General features: G+C 38.7%; 1 protein-coding gene and 34 non-coding genes across 40 annotated transcripts in view; 4 read left to right on the forward strand and 31 right to left on the reverse strand.

Annotated features, from left to right (window-relative positions):
• LOC129775312 (mitogen-activated protein kinase 1) overlaps positions 1-13,342 on the reverse strand; it is a 244,735-nt gene that overhangs the window by 152,077 nt on the left and 79,316 nt on the right. The window lies entirely within an intron of this gene.
• Trnav-cac (transfer RNA valine (anticodon CAC)) lies at positions 1,271-1,343 on the reverse strand. Its single transcript has one exon. It is a non-coding gene; the product is annotated as a tRNA-Val (tRNA).
• Positions 1,623-1,695, reverse strand: Trnav-aac (transfer RNA valine (anticodon AAC)). Its single transcript has one exon. It is a non-coding gene; the product is annotated as a tRNA-Val (tRNA).
• Trnav-cac (transfer RNA valine (anticodon CAC)) lies at positions 1,965-2,037 on the reverse strand. The gene has a single exon. It is a non-coding gene; the product is annotated as a tRNA-Val (tRNA).
• Positions 2,317-2,389, reverse strand: Trnav-aac (transfer RNA valine (anticodon AAC)). The gene has a single exon. It is a non-coding gene; the product is annotated as a tRNA-Val (tRNA).
• Trnav-aac (transfer RNA valine (anticodon AAC)) lies at positions 2,669-2,741 on the reverse strand. Its single transcript has one exon. It is a non-coding gene; the product is annotated as a tRNA-Val (tRNA).
• Trnav-aac (transfer RNA valine (anticodon AAC)) lies at positions 3,021-3,093 on the reverse strand. The gene has a single exon. It is a non-coding gene; the product is annotated as a tRNA-Val (tRNA).
• On the reverse strand, positions 3,373-3,445 carry Trnav-aac (transfer RNA valine (anticodon AAC)). Its single transcript has one exon. It is a non-coding gene; the product is annotated as a tRNA-Val (tRNA).
• On the reverse strand, positions 3,725-3,797 carry Trnav-aac (transfer RNA valine (anticodon AAC)). Its single transcript has one exon. It is a non-coding gene; the product is annotated as a tRNA-Val (tRNA).
• Trnav-aac (transfer RNA valine (anticodon AAC)) lies at positions 4,077-4,149 on the reverse strand. Its single transcript has one exon. It is a non-coding gene; the product is annotated as a tRNA-Val (tRNA).
• Trnav-aac (transfer RNA valine (anticodon AAC)) lies at positions 4,430-4,502 on the reverse strand. The gene has a single exon. It is a non-coding gene; the product is annotated as a tRNA-Val (tRNA).
• Trnav-aac (transfer RNA valine (anticodon AAC)) lies at positions 4,783-4,855 on the reverse strand. The gene has a single exon. It is a non-coding gene; the product is annotated as a tRNA-Val (tRNA).
• On the reverse strand, positions 5,135-5,207 carry Trnav-aac (transfer RNA valine (anticodon AAC)). Its single transcript has one exon. It is a non-coding gene; the product is annotated as a tRNA-Val (tRNA).
• Positions 5,488-5,560, reverse strand: Trnav-aac (transfer RNA valine (anticodon AAC)). The gene has a single exon. It is a non-coding gene; the product is annotated as a tRNA-Val (tRNA).
• Positions 6,181-6,253, reverse strand: Trnav-cac (transfer RNA valine (anticodon CAC)). The gene has a single exon. It is a non-coding gene; the product is annotated as a tRNA-Val (tRNA).
• Positions 6,534-6,606, reverse strand: Trnav-aac (transfer RNA valine (anticodon AAC)). Its single transcript has one exon. It is a non-coding gene; the product is annotated as a tRNA-Val (tRNA).
• Trnav-aac (transfer RNA valine (anticodon AAC)) lies at positions 6,887-6,959 on the reverse strand. Its single transcript has one exon. It is a non-coding gene; the product is annotated as a tRNA-Val (tRNA).
• Trnav-cac (transfer RNA valine (anticodon CAC)) lies at positions 7,239-7,311 on the reverse strand. Its single transcript has one exon. It is a non-coding gene; the product is annotated as a tRNA-Val (tRNA).
• Positions 7,945-8,017, reverse strand: Trnav-cac (transfer RNA valine (anticodon CAC)). Its single transcript has one exon. It is a non-coding gene; the product is annotated as a tRNA-Val (tRNA).
• Trnav-cac (transfer RNA valine (anticodon CAC)) lies at positions 8,287-8,359 on the reverse strand. Its single transcript has one exon. It is a non-coding gene; the product is annotated as a tRNA-Val (tRNA).
• Trnav-cac (transfer RNA valine (anticodon CAC)) lies at positions 8,629-8,701 on the reverse strand. Its single transcript has one exon. It is a non-coding gene; the product is annotated as a tRNA-Val (tRNA).
• On the reverse strand, positions 8,981-9,053 carry Trnav-aac (transfer RNA valine (anticodon AAC)). The gene has a single exon. It is a non-coding gene; the product is annotated as a tRNA-Val (tRNA).
• On the reverse strand, positions 9,334-9,406 carry Trnav-aac (transfer RNA valine (anticodon AAC)). Its single transcript has one exon. It is a non-coding gene; the product is annotated as a tRNA-Val (tRNA).
• On the reverse strand, positions 10,038-10,110 carry Trnav-aac (transfer RNA valine (anticodon AAC)). Its single transcript has one exon. It is a non-coding gene; the product is annotated as a tRNA-Val (tRNA).
• Positions 10,741-10,813, reverse strand: Trnav-aac (transfer RNA valine (anticodon AAC)). Its single transcript has one exon. It is a non-coding gene; the product is annotated as a tRNA-Val (tRNA).
• Positions 10,932-11,003, forward strand: Trnah-gug (transfer RNA histidin (anticodon GUG)). The gene has a single exon. It is a non-coding gene; the product is annotated as a tRNA-His (tRNA).
• Trnav-aac (transfer RNA valine (anticodon AAC)) lies at positions 11,093-11,165 on the reverse strand. Its single transcript has one exon. It is a non-coding gene; the product is annotated as a tRNA-Val (tRNA).
• Positions 11,284-11,355, forward strand: Trnah-gug (transfer RNA histidin (anticodon GUG)). The gene has a single exon. It is a non-coding gene; the product is annotated as a tRNA-His (tRNA).
• On the reverse strand, positions 11,446-11,518 carry Trnav-aac (transfer RNA valine (anticodon AAC)). The gene has a single exon. It is a non-coding gene; the product is annotated as a tRNA-Val (tRNA).
• Positions 11,637-11,708, forward strand: Trnah-gug (transfer RNA histidin (anticodon GUG)). The gene has a single exon. It is a non-coding gene; the product is annotated as a tRNA-His (tRNA).
• Trnav-cac (transfer RNA valine (anticodon CAC)) lies at positions 12,001-12,073 on the reverse strand. Its single transcript has one exon. It is a non-coding gene; the product is annotated as a tRNA-Val (tRNA).
• Trnav-aac (transfer RNA valine (anticodon AAC)) lies at positions 12,354-12,426 on the reverse strand. Its single transcript has one exon. It is a non-coding gene; the product is annotated as a tRNA-Val (tRNA).
• Positions 12,706-12,778, reverse strand: Trnav-aac (transfer RNA valine (anticodon AAC)). Its single transcript has one exon. It is a non-coding gene; the product is annotated as a tRNA-Val (tRNA).
• Positions 13,058-13,130, reverse strand: Trnav-aac (transfer RNA valine (anticodon AAC)). Its single transcript has one exon. It is a non-coding gene; the product is annotated as a tRNA-Val (tRNA).
• Trnah-gug (transfer RNA histidin (anticodon GUG)) lies at positions 13,249-13,320 on the forward strand. Its single transcript has one exon. It is a non-coding gene; the product is annotated as a tRNA-His (tRNA).

Raw genomic sequence — 13,342 nt, forward strand, 5'->3', positions numbered from 1 at the left:
TCCTTTTCATGGAGTTAATAAGAAAAAATCCTCCGGGCTGTTTTTTGTGCTTCCATGCACTCTTAGAACTTTATTCCCTTATCGACCTGTGGTGCTGTCAGCAAACAGAAGTTAACCTTTGTTGGCTTATTCGCGTTTTGCAGCTCCGTTTCTTTTGATGTTGGTGTGCTACCTTTGGCGTTTATCGCGGCTGAAAAAGCACGAGAAAAAAGAATTTCAATGACTTTCTTCCTTAACCTCGAGCGTGTAATCCTTTGCTTTAGAAACAATTTTCCTTCGCCCTGTTGTAAGTTGAATTTTTCGTTCACATCAATACATAATAGGATGTAGTTGTTTCTTTGTGGTTTTGGAGAATCTAGAAATCATTTAGACATACAAATTTCAAACTAATGAAATAAAACTTCTATAACTGTCGATAGGTAAAAACTACAGAGCGAATAGTCGATACATGCTGCACACCCAAACCCGTCAAAAAGAGCTCCAGTTTCTCTCAAAATTAATTCATGAGTTTATTTTTAGTTGGATAACCGAAATCGAAGAGCACAAAATCGAAATCAAAAATACAGCAACACTATTTGTTACTGTATTTTCGATTGCAATTTTACGCTCTATGCTCTTTTGAAGAAAACAAAGAGACAAAGTGTTCGAATCAAGCGGCAAGCGTGAAATTAATAAGAAGGGGTATGCCCCTGCCAACTATTGCAACAGATTGACTCACATAGAGAGCGTGAGTGTTATAACAGCACAAGTCCGAACAGCCGTGATCGTCTAGTGGTTAGGACCCTACGTTGTGGCCGTAGTAACCCAGGTTCGAATCCTGGTCACGGCAGAATTCATTGAATAAACAATAGTTCTGAGGAATTTATTTTGAATTTATTATAATGTTTCATAAATCACAAAATAAATCCGAAAATAATTTGTTGCCGCCCGGGATCGAACCGGGGGCCTTCCGCGTGTTAGGCGGATGTGATAACCACTACACCACGGAAACAGCTGATAAGAAAGTCATTGTTTTACAAATGCAATTCATTTTATACATTTTGAATCAGTTGTTTTTCTCAAAGCGATTTGCCCAAAATCAATTGATAAATTAAACAACTCTCTCAACAGCCGTGATCGTCTAGTGGTTAGGACCCTACGTTGTGGCCGTAGTAACCCAGGTTCGAATCCTGGTCACGGCAGAATCATTGAATAAACAATAATTCAGAGGAATTTATTTTGAATTTATTATTATGTTTATTAAAATCACAAAATAAATCCCAAAAGAATTTGTTTCCGCCCGGGATCGAACCGGGGTCCTTCCGCGTGTGAAGCGGACGTGATAACCACTACACTACGGAAACAGTTGATAAGAAAGTCATTATTTTACAAACACAATTCATTTTCTACATTTTGAATCAGTTGTTTCTCTCAAAGCGATTTGCCCGGAATCAATTGATTAATTTAACAACTCTCTCAACAGCCGTGATCGTCTAGTGGTTAGGACCCTACGTTGTGGCCGTAGTAACCCAGGTTCGAATCCTGGTCACGGCAGAATCATTGAATAAACAATAGTTCTGAGGAATTTATTTTGAATTTATTATTATGTTTATTAAAATCACAAAATAAATCCCAAAAGAATTTGTTTCCGCCCGGGATCGAACCGGGGGCCTTCCGCGTGTTAGGCGGATGTGATAACCACTACACCACGGAAACAGTTGATATGAAAGTCATTGTTTTACATTTTTTACATTTTGAATCAGTTGTTTTTCACAAAGCGATTTGCCCGGAATCAATTGATAAATTAAACAACTCCCTCAACAGCCGTGATCGTCTAGTGATTAGGACCCTACGTTGTGGCCGCAGTAAACCAGGTTCGAATCCTGGTCACGGCAGAACTCATTGAATAAACAATAGTTCTGAGGAATTTATTTTGAATTTATTATAATGTTCAATAAAATCAGAAAATAAATCCCAAAAGAATTTGTTTCCGCCCGGGATCGAACCGGGGTCCTTCCGCGTGTGAAGCGGACGTGATAACCACTACACTACGGAAACAGTTGATAAGAAAGTCATTATTTTACAAACACAATTCATTTTCTACATTTTTAATCAGTTGTTTTTCTCAAAGCGATTTGCCCGGAATCAATTGATAAATAAAACAATTATCTCAACAGCCGTGATCGTCTAGTGGTTAGGACCCTACGTTGTGGCCGTAGTAACCCAGGTTCGAATCCTGTTCACGGCAGAACTCATTGAATAAACAATAGTTCTGAGGAATTTATTTTGAATTTATTATAATGTTTCATAAATCACAAAATAAATCCCAAAAGAATTTGTTTCCGCCCGGGATCGAACCGGGGGCCTTCCGCGTGTTAGGCGGATGTGATAACCACTACACCACGGAAACAGTTGATATGAAAGTCATTGTTTTACAAATACAATTCATTTTCTACATTTTGAATCAGTTGTTTTTCTAAAAGCGATTTGCCCGGAATCAATTGGTAAATTAAACAACTCTCTCAACAGCCGTGATCGTCTAGTGGTTAGGACCCTACGTTGTGGCCGTAGTAACCCAGGTTCGAATCCTGGTCACGGCAGAATCATTGAATAAACAATAATTCAGAGGAATTTATTTTGAATTTATTATTATGTTTCATAAAATCACAAAATAAATCCCAAAAGAATTTGTTTCCGCCCGGGATCGAACCGGGGGCCTTCCGCGTGTTAGGCGGATGTGATAACCACTACACCACGGAAACAGTTGATATGAAAGTCATTGTTTTACAAATACAATTCATTTTCTACATTTTGAATCAGTTGTTTTTCTAAAAGCGATTTGCCCGGAATCAATTGGTAAATTAAACAACTCTCTCAACAGCCGTGATCGTCTAGTGGTTAGGACCCTACGTTGTGGCCGTAGTAACCCAGGTTCGAATCCTGGTCACGGCAGAACTCATTGAATAAACAATAGTTCTGAGGAATTTATTTTGAATTTATTATAATGTTTCATAAATAACAAAATAAATCCCAAAAGAATTTGTTTCCGCCCGGGATCGAACCGGGGGCCTTCCGCGTGTTAGGCGGATGTGATAACCACTACACCACGGAAACAGTTGATATGAAAGTCATTGTTTTACAAATACAATTCATTTTCTACATTTTGAATCAGTTGTTTTTCTAAAAGCGATTTGCCCGGAATCAATTGGTAAATTAAACAACTCTCTCAACAGCCGTGATCGTCTAGTGGTTAGGACCCTACGTTGTGGCCGTAGTAACCCAGGTTCGAATCCTGGTCACGGCAGAATCATTGAATAAACAATAATTCAGAGGAATTTATTTTGAATTTATTATTATGTTTCATAAAATCACAAAATAAATCCCAAAAGAATTTGTTTCCGCCCGGGATCGAACCGGGGGCCTTCCGCGTGTTAGGCGGATGTGATAACCACTACACCACGGAAACAGTTGATATGAAAGTCATTGTTTTACAAATACAATTCATTTTCTACATTTTGAATCAGTTGTTTTTCTAAAAGCGATTTGCCCGGAATCAATTGGTAAATTAAACAACTCTCTCAACAGCCGTGATCGTCTAGTGGTTAGGACCCTACGTTGTGGCCGTAGTAACCCAGGTTCGAATCCTGGTCACGGCAGAACTCATTGAATAAACAATAGTTCTGAGGAATTTATTTTGAATTTATTATAATGTTTCATAAATCACAAAATAAATCCCAAAAGAATTTGTTTCCGCCCGGGATCGAACCGGGGGCCTTCCGCGTGTTAGGCGGATGTGATAACCACTACACCACGGAAACAGTTGATATGAAAGTCATTGTTTTACAAATACAATTCATTTTCTACATTTTGAATCAGTTGTTTTTCTAAAAGCGATTTGCCCGGAATCAATTGGTAAATTAAACAACTCTCTCAACAGCCGTGATCGTCTAGTGGTTAGGACCCTACGTTGTGGCCGTAGTAACCCAGGTTCGAATCCTGGTCACGGCAGAATCATTGAATAAACAATAATTCAGAGGAATTTATTTTGAATTTATTATTATGTTTATTAAAATCACAAAATAAATCCCAAAAGAATTTGTTTCCGCCCGGGATCGAACCGGGGGCCTTCCGCGTGTTAGGCGGATGTGATAACCACTACACCACGGAAACAGTTGATATGAAAGTCATTGTTTTACAAATACAATTCATTTTCTACATTTTGAATCAGTTGTTTTTCTCAAAGCGATTTGCCCGGAATCCATTGATAAATTAAACAACTCTCTCAACAGCCGTGATCGTCTAGTGGTTAGGACCCTACGTTGTGGCCGTAGTAACCCAGGTTCGAATCCTGGTCACGGCAGAACTCATTGAATAAACAATAGTTCTGAGGAATTTATTTTGAATTTATTATAATGTTTAATAAAATCACAAAATAAATCCCAAAAAAATTTGTTTCCGCCCGGGATCGAACCGGGGGCCTTCCGCGTGTTAGGCGGATGTGATAACCACTACACCACGGAAACAGTTGATATGAAAGTCATTGTTTTACAAATACAATTCATTTTCTACATTTTGAATCAGTTGTTTTTCTCAAAGCGATTTGCCCGGAATCAATTGATAAATTAAATAACTCTCTCAACAGCCGTGATCGTCTAGTGGTTAGGACCCTACGTTGTGGCCGTAGTAACCCAGGTTCGAATCCTGGTCACGGCAGAACTCATTGAATAAACAATAGTTCTGAGGAATTTATTTTGAATTTATTATAATGTTTAATAAAATCACAAAATAAATCCCAAAAGAATTTGTTTCCGCCCGGGATCGAACCGGGGGCCTTCCGCGTGTTAGGCGGATGTGATAACCACTACACCACGGAAACAGTTGATATGAAAGTCATTGTTTTACAAATACAATTCATTTTCTACATTTTGAATCAGTTGTTTTTCTAAAAGCGATTTGCCCGGAATTAATTGGTAAATTAAACAACTCTCTCAACAGCCGTGATCGTCTAGTGGTTAGGACCCTACGTTGTGGCCGTAGTAACCCAGGTTCGAATCCTGGTCACGGCAGAATCATTGAATAAACAATAATTCAGAGGAATTTATTTTGAATTTATTATTATGTTTCATAAAATCACAAAATAAATCCCAAAAGAATTTGTTTCCGCCCGGGATCGAACCGGGGGCCTTCCGCGTGTTAGGCGGATGTGATAACCACTACACCACGGAAACAGTTGATATGAAAGTCATTGTTTTACAAATACAATTCATTTTCTACATTTTGAATCAGTTGTTTTTCTCAAAGCGATTTGCCCGGAATCAATTGATAAATTAAACAACTCTCTCAACAGCCGTGATCGTCTAGTGGTTAGGACCCTACGTTGTGGCCGTAGTAACCCAGGTTCGAATCCTGGTCACGGCAGAACTCATTGAATAAACAATAGTTCTGAGGAATTTATTTTGAATTTATTATAATGTTTAATAAAATCACAAAATAAATCCCAAAAAAATTTGTTTCCGCCCGGGATCGAACCGGGGGCCTTCCGCGTGTTAGGCGGATGTGATAACCACTACACCACGGAAACAGTTGATATGAAAGTCATTGTTTTACAAATACAATTCATTTTCTACATTTTGAATCAGTTGTTTTTCTCAAAGCGATTTGCCCGGAATCAATTGATAAATTAAATAACTCTCTCAACAGCCGTGATCGTCTAGTGGTTAGGACCCTACGTTGTGGCCGTAGTAACCCAGGTTCGAATCCTGGTCACGGCAGAACTCATTGAATAAACAATAGTTCTGAGGAATTTATTTTGAATTTATTATAATGTTTCATAAATCACAAAATAAATCCCAAAAAAAATTGTTTACCCCCGGGATCGAACCGCGTGTTAGGCGGATGTGATAACCACTACACCACGGAAACAGTTGATATGAAAGTCATTGTTTTACAAATACAATTCATTTTCTACATTTTGAATCAGTTGTTTTTCTAAAAGCGATTTGCCCGGAATCAATTGGTAAATTAAACAACTCTCTCAACAGCCGTGATCGTCTAGTGGTTAGGACCCTACGTTGTGGCCGTAGTAACCCAGGTTCGAATCCTGGTCACGGCAGAATCATTGAATAAACAATAATTCAGAGGAATTTATTTTGAATTTATTATTATGTTTCATAAAATCACAAAATAAATCCCAAAAGAATTTGTTTCCGCCCGGGATCGAACCGGGGTCCTTCCGCGTGTGAAGCGGACGTGATAAACACTACACTACGGAAACAGTTGATAAGAAAGTCATTATTTTACAAACACAATTCATTTTCTACATTTTGAATCAGTTGTTTCTCTCAAAGCGATTTGCCCGGAATCAATTGATTCATTTAACAACTCTCTCAACAGCCGTGATCGTCTAGTGGTTAGGACCCTACGTTGTGGCCGTAGTAACCCAGGTTCGAATCCTGGTCACGGCAGAACTCATTGAATAAACAATAGTTCTGAGGAATTTATTTTGAATTTATTATAATGTTTAATAAAATCACAAAATAAATCCCAAAAAAAATTGTTTCCGCCCGGGATCGAACCGGGGGCCTTCCGCGTGTTAGGCGGATGTGATAACCACTACACCACGGAAACAGTTGATAAGAAAGTCATTGTTTTACAAATACAATTCATTTTCTACATTTTGAATCAGTTGTTTTTCTAAAAGCGATTTGCCCGGAATCAATTGGTAAATTAAACAACTCTCTCAACAGCCGTGATCGTCTAGTGGTTAGGACCCTACGTTGTGGCCGTAGTAACCCAGGTTCGAATCCTGGTCACGGCAGAACTCATTGAATAAACAATAGTTCTGAGGAATTTATTTTGAATTTATTATAATGTTTAATAAAATCACAAAATAAATCCCAAAAGAATTTGTTTCCGCCCGGGATCGAACCGGGGGCCTTCCGCGTGTTAGGCGGATGTGATAACCACTACACCACGGAAACAGTTGATAAGAAAGTCATTGTTTTACAAATACAATTCATTTTCTACATTTTGAATCAGTTGTTTTTCTAAAAGCGATTTGCCCGGAATCAATTGGTAAATTAAACAACTCTCTCAACAGCCGTGATCGTCTAGTGGTTAGGACCCTACGTTGTGGCCGTAGTAACCCAGGTTCGAATCCTGGTCACGGCAGAACTCATTGAATAAACAATAGTTCTGAGGAATTTATTTTGAATTTTTTATAATGTTTCATAAATAACAAAATAAATCCCAGAATAATTTGTTCCCGCCCGGGATCGAACCGGGGGCCTTCCGCGTGTGAAGCGGACATGACAACCACTACACTACGGAAACAGTTGATAAGAAAGTCATTATTTTACAAACACAATTCATTTTCTACATTTTGAATCAGTTGTTTCTCTCAAAGCGATTTGCCCGGAATCAATTGATTAATTTAACAACTCTCTCAACAGCCGTAATCGCCTAGTGGTTAGAACCCTACGTTGTGGCCGTAGTAACCCAGGTTCGAATCCTGGTCACGGCAGAACTCATTGAATAAACAATAGTTCTGAGGAATTTATTTTGAATTTATTATAATGTTTAATAAAATCACAAAATAAATCCCAAAAGAATTTGTTTCCGCCCGGGATCGAACCAGGGGCCTTCCGCGTGTTAGGCGGATGTGATAACCACTACACCACGGAAACAGCTGATAAGAAAGTCATTGTTTTACAAATGCAATTCATTTTATACATTTTGAATCAGTTTTTTTTCTCAAAGCGATTTGCCCGGAATCAATTGATAAATTAAACAACTCTCTCAACAGCCGTGATCGTCTAGTGGTTAGGACCCTACGTTGTGGCCGTAGTAAACCAGGTTCGAATCCTGGTCACGGCAGAACTCATTGAATAAACAATAGTTCTGAGGAATTTATTTTGAATTTATTATAATGTTCAATAAAATCAGAAAATAAATCCCAAAAGAATTTGTTTCCGCCCGGGATCGAACCGGGGTCCTTCCGCGTGTGAAGCGGACGTGATAACCACTACACTACGGAAACAGTTGATAAGAAAGTCATTGTTTTACATTTTTTACATTTTGAATCAGTTGTTTTTCACAAAGCGATTTGCCCGGAATCAATTGATAAATTAAACAACTCCTTCAACAGCCGTGATCGTCTAGTGGTTAGGACCCTACGTTGTGGCCGTAGTAACCCAGGTTCGAATCCTGGTCACGGCAGAACTCATTGAATAAACAATAGTTCTGAGGAATTTATTTTGAATTTATTATAATGTTCAATAAAATCAGAAAATAAATCCCAAAAGAATTTGTTTCCGCCCGGGATCGAACCGGGGTCCTTCCGCGTGTGAAGCGGACGTGATAACCACTACACCACGGAAACAGTTGATATGAAAGTCATTGTTTTACATTTTTTACATTTTGAATCAGTTGTTTTTCACAAAGCGATTTGCCCGGAATCAATTGATAAATTAAACAACTCCTTCAACAGCCGTGATCGTCTAGTGGTTAGGACCCTACGTTGTGGCCGTAGTAACCCAGGTTCGAATCCTGGTCACGGCAGAACTCATTGAATAAACAATAGTTCTGAGGAATTTATTTTGAATTTATTATAATGTTCAATAAAATCAGAAAATAAATCCCAAAAGAATTTGTTTCCGCCCGGGATCGAACCGGGGTCCTTCCGCGTGTGAAGCGGACGTGATAACCACTACACTACGGAAACAGTTGATAAGAAAGTCATTATTTTACAAACACAATTCATTTTCTACATTTTGAATCAGTTGTTTCTCTCAAAGCGATTTGCCCGGAATCAATTGATTAATTTAACAACTCTCTCAACAGCCGTGATCGTCTAGTGGTTAGGACCCTACGTTGTGGCCGTAGTAACCCAGGTTCGAATCCTGGTCACGGCAGAATCATTGAATAAACAATAATTCAGAGGAATTTATTTTGAATTTATTATTATGTTTCATAAAATCACAAAATAAATCCCAAAAGAATTTGTTTCCGCCCGGGATCGAACCGGGGGCCTTCCGCGTGTTAGGCGGATGTGATAACCACTACACCACGGAAACAGTTGATATGAAAGTCATTGTTTTACAAATACAATTCATTTTCTACATTTTGAATCAGTTGTTTTTCTCAAAGCGATTTGCCCGGAATCAATTGATAAATTAAACAACTCTCTCAATAGCCGTGATCGTCTAGTGGTTAGGACCCTACGTTGTGGCCGTAGTAACCCAGGTTCGAATCCTGGTCACGGCAGAACTCATTGAATAAACAATAGTTCTGAGGAATTTATTTTGAATTTATTATAATGTTTAATAAAATCACAAAATAAATCCCAAAAAAATTTGTTTCCGCCCGGGATCGAACCGGGGGCCTTCCGCGTGTTAGGCGGATGTGATAACCACTACACCACGGAAACAGTTGATATGAAAGTCATTGTTTTACAAATACAATTCATTTTCTACATTTTGAATCAGTTGTTTTTCTCAAAGCGATTTGCCCGGAATCAATTGATAAATTAAACAACTCTCTCAACAGCCGTGATCGTCTAGTGGTTAGGACCCTACGTTGTGGCCGTAGTAACCCAGGTTCGAATCCTGGTCACGGCAGAACTCATTGAATAAACAATAGTTCTGAGGAATTTATTTTGAATTTATTATAATGTTTCATAAATCACAAAATAAATCCCAAAAAAAATTGTTTCCCCCCGGGATCGAACCGGGGGCCTTCCGCGTGTTAGGCGGATGTGATAACCACTACACCACGGAAACAGTTGATATGAAAGTCATTGTTTTACAAATACAACTCATTTTCTACATTTTGAATCAGTTGTTTTTCTCAAAGCGATTTGCCCGGAATCAATTGATAAATAAAACAATTCTCTCAACAGCCGTGATCGTCTAGTGGTTAGGACCTTACGTTGTGGCCGTAGTAACCCAGGTTCGAATCCTGGTCACGGCAGAACTCATTGAATAAACAATAGTTCTGAGGAATTTATTTTGAATTTATTATAATGTTTCATAAATCACAAAATAAATCCCAAAAGAATCTGTTTCCGCCCGGGATCGAACCGGGGGCCTTCCGCGTGTTAGGCGGATGTGATAACCACTACACCACGGAAACAGTTGATATGAAAGTCATTGTTTTACAAATACAATTCATTTTCTACATTTTGAATCAGTTGTTTTTCTCAAAGCGATTTGCCCGGAATCAATTGATAAATTAAACAACTCTCTCAACAGCCGCGATCGTCTAGTGGTTAGGACCCTACGTTGTGGCCGTAGTAACCCAGGTTCGAATCCTGGTCACGGCAGAATCATTGAATAAACAATAGTTCTGAGTAATTTATTTTGAATTTATTATAATGTTTCATAAATCACAAAATAAATCCCAAAAGAATTAGTTTCCGCCCGGGATCGAACCGGGGGCCTTCCGCGTGTTAGGCGGATGTGATAACCACTACACCACGGAAACAGTTGATATGAAAGTCATTGTTTTACAAATACAACTCATTTTCTACATTTTGAATCAGTTGTTTTTCTCAAAGCGATTTGCCCGGAATCAATTGATAAATTAAACAACTCTCTCAACAGCCGTGATCGTCTAGTGGTTAGGACCTTACGTTGTGGCCGTAGTAACCCAGGTTCGAATCCTGGTCACGGCAGAACTCATTGAATAAACAATAGTTCTGAGGAATTTATTTTGAATTTATTATAATGTTTCATAAATCACAAAATAAATCCCAAAAGAATCTGTTTCCGCCCGGGATCGAACCGGGGGCCTTCCGCGTGTTAGGCGGATGTGATAACCACTACACCACGGAAACAGTTGATATGAAAGTCATTGTTTTACAAATACAATTCATTTTCTACATTTTGAATCAGTTGTTTTTCTCAAAGCGATTTGCCCGGAATCAATTGATAAATTAAACAACTCTCTCAACAGCCGTGATCGTCTAGTGGTTAGGACCCTACGTTGTGGCCGTAGTAACCCAGGTTCGAATCCTGGTCACGGCAGAATCATTGAATAAACAATAATTCAGAGGAATTTATTTTGAATTTATTATTATGTTTCATAAAATCACAAAATAAATCCCAAAAGAATTTGTTTCCGCCCGGGATCGAACCGGGGGCCTTCCGCGTGTTAGGCGGATGTGATAACCACTACACCACGGAAACAGTTGATATGAAAGTCATTGTTTTACAAATACAATTCATTTTCTACATTTTGAATCAGTTGTTTTTCTCAAAGCGATTTGCCCGGAATCAATTGATAAATTAAACAACTCTCTCAACAGCCGTGATCGTCTAGTGGTTAGGACCCTACGTTGTGGCCGTAGTAACCCAGGTTCGAATCCTGGTCACGGCAGAACTCATTGAATAAACAATAGTTCTGAGGAATTTATTTTGAATTTATTATAATGTTTAATAAAATCAGAAAATAAATCCCAAAAAAATTTGTTTCCGCCCGGGATCGAACCGGGGGCCTTCCGCGTGTTAGGCGGATGTGATAACCACTACACCACGGAAACAGTTGATATGAAAGTCATTGTTTTACAAATACAATTCATTTTCTACATTTTGAATCAGTTGTTTTTCTCAAAGCGATTTGCCCGGAATCAATTGATAAATTAAACAACTCTCTCAACAGCCGTGATCGTCTAGTGGTTAGGACCCTACGTTGTGGCCGTAGTAACCCAGGTTCGAATCCTGGTCACGGCAGAACTCATTGACAGTTGATATGAAAGTCATTGTTTTACAAATACAATTCATTTTCTACATTTTGAATCAGTTGTTTCTCTCAAAGCGATTTGCCCGGAATGAATTGATAAATTAAACAACTCTCTCAACAGCCGTGATCGTCTAGTGGTTAGGACCCTACGTTGTGGCCGTAGTAACCCAGGGTCGAATCCTGGTCACGGCAAAAATCATTGAATAAACAATAGATCTGAGGAATTTATTTTGAATTTATTATAATGTTCAATAAAATCAGAAAATAAATCTCAAAAGAATTTGTTTCCGCCCGGGATCGAACCGGGGGCCTTCCGCGTGTGAAGCGGACGTGATAACCACTACACCACGGAAACAGTTGATATGAAAGTCATTGTTTTACAAATACAATTCATTTTCTACATTTTGAATCAGTTGTTTTTCTCAAAGCGATTTGCCCGGAATCAATTGATAAATTAAACAACTCTCTCAACAGCCGTGATCGTCTACTGGTTAGGACCCTACGTTGTGGCCGTAGTAACCCAGGTTCGAATCCTGGTCACGGCAGAACTCATTGAATAAACAATAGTTCTGAGGAATTTATTTTGAATATATTATAATGTTCAATAAAATCACAAAATAAATCCCAAAAGAATTTGTTTCCGCCCGGGATCGAACCGGGGGCCTTCCGCGTGTTAGGCGGATGTGATAACCACTACACCACGGAAACAGTTGATAAGAAAGTCATTGTTTTACAAATACAATTCATTTTCTACATTTTGAATCAGTTGTTTTTCTCAAAGCGATTTGCCCGGAATCAATTGATAAATAAAACAATTCTCTCAACAGCCGTGATCGTCTAGTGGTTAGGACCTTACGTTGTGGCCGTAGTAACCCAGGTTCGAATCCTGGTCACGGCAGAACTCATTGAATAAACAATAGTTCTGATGAATTTATTTTGAATTTATTATAATGTTTCATAAATCACAAAATAAATCCCAAAAGAATCTGTTTCCGCCCGGGATCGAACCGGGGGCCTTCCGCGTGTTAGGCGGATGTGATAACCACTACACCACGGAAACAGCTGATAAGAAAGTCATTGTTTCACAAATGCAATTCATTTTATACATTTTGAATCAGTTGTTTTTCTCAAAGCGATTTTCCCGGAATCAATTGATAAATTAAACAACTCTCTCAACAGCCGTGATCGTCTAGTGGTTAGGACCTTACGTTGTGGCCGTAGTAACCCAGGTTCGAATCCTGGTCACGGCAGAACTCATTGAATAAACAATAGTTCTGAGGAATTTATTTTGAATTTATTATAATGTTTCATAAATCACAAAATAAATCCCAAAAGAATCTGTTTCCGCCCGGGATCGAACCGGGGGCCTTCCGCGTGTTAGGCGGATGTGATAACCACTACACCACGGAAACAGTTGATATGAAAGTCATTGTTTTACAAATACAATTCATTTTCTACATTTTGAATCAGTTGTTTTTCTCAAAGCGATTTGCCCGGAATCAATTGATAAATTAAACAACTCTCTCAACAGCCGTGATCGTCTAGTGGTTAGGACCCTACGTTGTGGCCGTAGTAACCCAGGTTCGAATCCTGGTCACGGCAGAATCATTGAATAAACAATAAT

The sequence above is a fragment of the Toxorhynchites rutilus genome, chromosome 3, assembly GCF_029784135.1.
Source record: "Toxorhynchites rutilus septentrionalis strain SRP chromosome 3, ASM2978413v1, whole genome shotgun sequence".
NCBI classification, from domain to species: domain Eukaryota; kingdom Metazoa; phylum Arthropoda; class Insecta; order Diptera; family Culicidae; genus Toxorhynchites; species Toxorhynchites rutilus.